We start from the raw sequence: 5087 nt of genomic DNA, 5'->3' as shown, positions 1-5087 counted from the left end.
CGGCTCGGTGCGTGCGACCGTGCGATGTACGCGTGTACGGTGCTCGACCTGTATTGTCCGTCTATTTGGCAAACCTATTTTCTTGGACCCCAATCCTGGCGCCCGTTCGCCATGGAGTATCGGAAACTTTTTTAGACGGGACATGCCTGGTTTTGACGGGAGCAATTAGTCTGACGGGAGCAACTAGTTAACAAGCGCTTGTAACAAGCAGTTCAGGAACGCTCCGCGTGTGACAAGTGTCGCGTGTGGAGCGTTCCCGCAAGGGAAAACTAGTTGGCATGGTGGGTTTCCGATTTTCCCTTTCTGGTGGTTTCGTGTGTTTTGCAGTTTGACCCTCGAACTATTAAAAAATTTCGTTTTCCCTTTTCGTGCGATAACACAAAGAAAATACCAGTTCACGCGGTGGTTCTTTGTTTCCCTTTTTCATTTTCCTTTTTGTTTCCATTATATTTCCGGGTAATGGAGATTTATGGGGTAGTTATGGGCGGGGACTACGAACACTATCAAATGTGACCTTTCAAGTAAGGAAAAAACAACAACTTTTTAATGCAAAACGACAGTCTTCAGGATCGTTCAATCGTGTGAATTCTGTATAGGCACAGGTGTACACAAGTAGAGGCACGGATGTATAACTTTATTAAATTGAAGAACATCGCCTCCGGCGTGAGGGAACCTCCTGCTCGTCTTCGGCTCGTTTAATTTTTATAAACATCTTGAAGGGGGGTATAGGTCAAAGTGTGTGTAGGTCGTGCAGCGTGCTGCTTCGTGCGGCGCGTTGTCCGTAGTGGTGTGACACGGCGCCTCCGGCGCGAAGGAACCTCCTGCTCGTCTTCGGCTCGTTTAATTTCATAAACATCTTGAAGAGGGGGCATAGGTCGAAGTATGTGTAGGGCGTGCAGCGTGCTGGTTCGGGCTGCGCGTTGTCCGTCGTGGTGTGACACGGCGCCTCCGGCGCGAGGGAACCTCTTGCTCGCCTTCGGCTCGTATGTGCGTGGATGCACATGTGTGCATCCTACGAAGGCATTGGTATGTTGCCTCTGAAGGCACGGGTGAAGCATGTGCAGTCACGTGCGCGTAGGAGCTAGCCATGGTTGAGGCTCTAGAGGTATGTGCGTGCATGCACATGTGTATATTGTCCGAAGGCATGGGGCCTTGTCGCTTCCGGAGGCACGGGTGTGAATCATCTATAGTCACGTGTGCGTGGCGGCTAGCCACGGTTGAGGCGCTCTTGGTATGTGTGTGTGGATATTGTCTCTGGAGGCACGAGAGGTTGTCTCCAGAGTCATGCGTAAGGGTTCGTTTAAGGAGTCACTGATGTTGAACAAATAAAAAGAGGCACTGTTGTTTATAGTGTAATGGCACTCTCTCATGATGTTCTCCTTTCAACATAAACACGCAATTTCTAATTACATTACATACAAATGTGAGTTATTGATAAACTGTTTTGTCACGTCTTGATAGCCTTGTTGGCTAAATCAAAAGTTTTAGTCTTCATTGTTGCTGAAGATCTTGCTAATCTCATCACTCATTTCATTAGTTTTGACTTGATTCATCTCGCTACGTAAAAGAATGTACATTGCCTCTGCTCTTCAGTTTTCGACCTCATTCTATGAAATTTTGCCGAAAAGAGAAGTATATTATTAGAGTTGGTACATAAAAGTTGTATATAAATAAATATATATATAGACTTACTGTCAAATCTTTCAGGTCTTCGATGAATTTTTCACCATCGTAGAGAAATGCAAGATTTAAAACAACAAATGATGATTCGCCCTTTTCTACCACTGGAACATCTTGCACGGTATGAATCTGCCATCTTGTACCCTTGGCATTCATTGTTTGTCCTAACATGATGTTGAAGACTTCTTTAAACCTAGATACCTGAGAATTGCATTTTGTAATTGTTTTAATATTACAATTTGTAAAACTGAAAAAATTGTTATGTATAAATGCTTACAATTGCCGACTTATGAACATGATATTTCTGAAACTGTGTTTCTCTTTCTTTTTGAGCGTCTTCATGTTCCTGAAGAACTCAATATGCTTCATGTGGATCCAATTTATCCATGTCTATCTTTTCTTTCTCAAATTCCTTTGGAGTCGCTTCTCGAGGATTAATAATGTGAACTTTGTGTTTATATTTGTCCAGCATATATAGTATGTAGCGGTCACCCTTCTCCATTGGAATGAATATCTGCGTCCAAAATACTTGTTGCTTAGATGACAGTTTAATATAAAGTAATTTAATAGAATGCATATTTTTTGATTTTATCATGGAGGAAAGGGATGTTACCATGTTTGCTGTTGAGAGCTTTTTCTGTTGATTTTCTTTGAGATACATGGGAACCAGTTGATTCTTTGTTTTTTGCAATTCATTTTTAAATTTTGCAATACTAGTTTTGTGTTTCTTTAAATTCAATATATGCTGCAAATAATAATTACGATGAAAAAACTGTTAGAAAAAAGAGCAGTGTAACAATATAGAAAGAGTAGGTGTTGCAATATAGACAAGATTTTGCTTTTTTTAAATTCACCTCTGCAAAGTTTGGGCCTAATATTATTCTGTCAGTCTCTTTTGAATCTTGTCTGCTTTCCCAGATTTCTGCTATGTCATCGAGCACACTCTTTTCCATATGATGTGGTATGTTTGTCTGTGCTGGTCTTGGACCAAATACTGCCTTCAGTTGGGCTCCAGTAAGTTGCGTGTTTTTCTCTCCCTACGGATGCGCCTAAATATAGTTTTACTGTGATAGGGAGATAAATAATTTTAGAGGTCAGGGTAATTGAGAAACAGTTTTTTACCTTATTTTTGGCCTCGGTTCAACTATTTTGATGTGCAATAGAAAACAACTCACTTTTTGAATTCCTCCTGCCAGCTGTCGCTCATGACTAGTTGGAAGAGGTCGGATGCCTCCTTTGTGTGTTGGAAGTAATGAGAATGTCTTCGGTATGGATTGGTGCTTCGTCCTTTTTTCCTTTTTGTTTCATCTGTTTCTGTCAGTGGAAGCAGATATGTAATATGTAAGCTCTTGTGATACCAAAGACATTGATCAACCATGGGATTGGTAGGTCATTACAAAAAAAGATAACGAGAAACAATTTTCTTACCTTTGTTGGTGGAAAAGAAGTTTGAAGTTTCTGGTTTGAATTCTTTGATTCTTCCAGGTAGTTGCTCGCACTTTACTTGGTTTGTTTCACCAAATATGGTTGTAAAAAGGAACTCTAGTTTCCACTCGGCATCTACCTTGCTATGTTGTATGAAGGTCATCAGATATTCTTTTATTTTTCTTTGATGCGATAATTGAATTATTCAAGTAGTGCTGCTTCTAAAAATAAAATTGTTGCTCTCGTACTATTCACTTACATGGAAATTCTCATCATCTTTTATGAGATCAATGTCATTCCAGTATTTTACAAATTTAACCATGAAGTGTCCGCATTGGATACCCTGCTGTTTTGGCATGCAAACTTTGTTAGGTGTTTCTGCTATCCTCGACCAGTTTGGTTCACTGTTGGCTCGTAGTTCCGCTTCGTCGTAATGCTTCTTCATGAGTGCATGCATCATTTTAATATGTGATTACGGTTTGGTTTTATTGTTGGATTTTGCCATTAAAAAAAGGGTATACATGAATTGGAAAATTAATTAGAAAACCAAGGTTGAATTGACGTACCAGTTCTGGGTGATCCTTATGGTGTTTTTTCCATGTATTTTTCCCCCTTCGTGTCTGTAATTCAGTGAGTCAAATATGTCGATGGAGCTCGTGTTCTTGTTGAGCACGTACAATGTGAAGTGTTTAGCTGTGTTGTGAGGTATCATAATCTGCGGTGTTTGGAGACAGAGTGAGTTAAAGTTCATTCTTGTCGGAAGAATTAAATGACATGTAAATGTGCAATATATAGGAAGCATGAATTATGTTTGTATATTTCTATTAACTTACCAGCTTTTTTTAAGTTCCTTCCCTGATACACGGGGTACAAACTGTTTCAATGCTCCGTCCTCATTGAATTCTGCTAGTCCTCCTCCTTCTCCAGTATTAACACCGAGCACAATCTGCGACAAAAAAGTTTTCTACTTTTTAGTTCAATCTTTGTAATCACTAAAATGATGCAAGTGTTTTTGTCAAATTGGACTTCATACGTTTGCAAATTCTACGGGAAGTATGGCTTTATCAGTTGTGTTGTATTGTTGCTGCCATGTCCATTCTTCGAACAATGCGTTTGCGATGGAGCCCTCCATCTGTCCTGCATATCCTTTCTGCAGCTGTTCCATTATTTGTTTTCCTGTAATCCAATCGAGTCGCTTCGAGCTAATTTATACATTTAGACTGCAGGCAGAAAAAGTTTATACATTAGGTGGATTTAAAAAGGAGCAACATTTCTTTGTTTTTTGTTGTGATAAGAGAAAGTACTTACTTTGCGCATTCTTCCCGTCCTTCTTTGCTGAATAGGTATTCTTGAAGTGCTCTGGCTTTGTTCATAAATTTGAAATCTCCTGGGACAAAAGTAGGAATCATGATTTTTCCATGGAGTCTGCTTGAAGGCTTTACCGGCCTCTTCTTAATCGAGATTTTCTTGTCTGAGCTGTTCTCAGATGATTGAGGCATTGAATGTTCTCCTGATTCTTGCTGCAAGATTGTCAGATACGGCGTGGCGTCTTTGTTGAATTCATAGCTTTCATGGTCATTCAGCCATGTTTTGATTACATCGAATTTATAGCCCATCTTTACAAACTCATGGTATTCCTTTAGTTGGAGTGAGTTAAGGCTTAAAAGAAATTCATCAACTTCTTCATGCTTTTTCGTTGTTTTGGGTTTTAGGAAGTCTAGAGAGATGGTGCTGGAGGTGCCTTGCTGATTGCTTGTTGAGCCTGTTTCTTCTTGAAGAAGAACAGGTTGTTTATTCTGGTCGGAAACTTGTTCTTGTGTATTTGGTATGTCGTTGCTTCTGTCATCCTTTTTTAAAGCAGTGCCTGTTTGTTCAAGTTGCTCTATGCTCGGGATATTGTTGTTGATATTTTGCTCGTTTGTGGTGTCTGTTTCCTCTTCAGGATGATGTGGTATCTTGTTGTCTGGTGGTGGTTGATCTGG

This window comes from Triticum urartu, chromosome 7 (assembly GCF_003073215.2).
Source record: "Triticum urartu cultivar G1812 chromosome 7, Tu2.1, whole genome shotgun sequence".
NCBI lineage: Eukaryota > Viridiplantae > Streptophyta > Magnoliopsida > Poales > Poaceae > Triticum > Triticum urartu.
The sequence above is the reverse complement of the archived record's forward strand: the minus strand, read 5'-3'. Positions refer to the sequence as shown.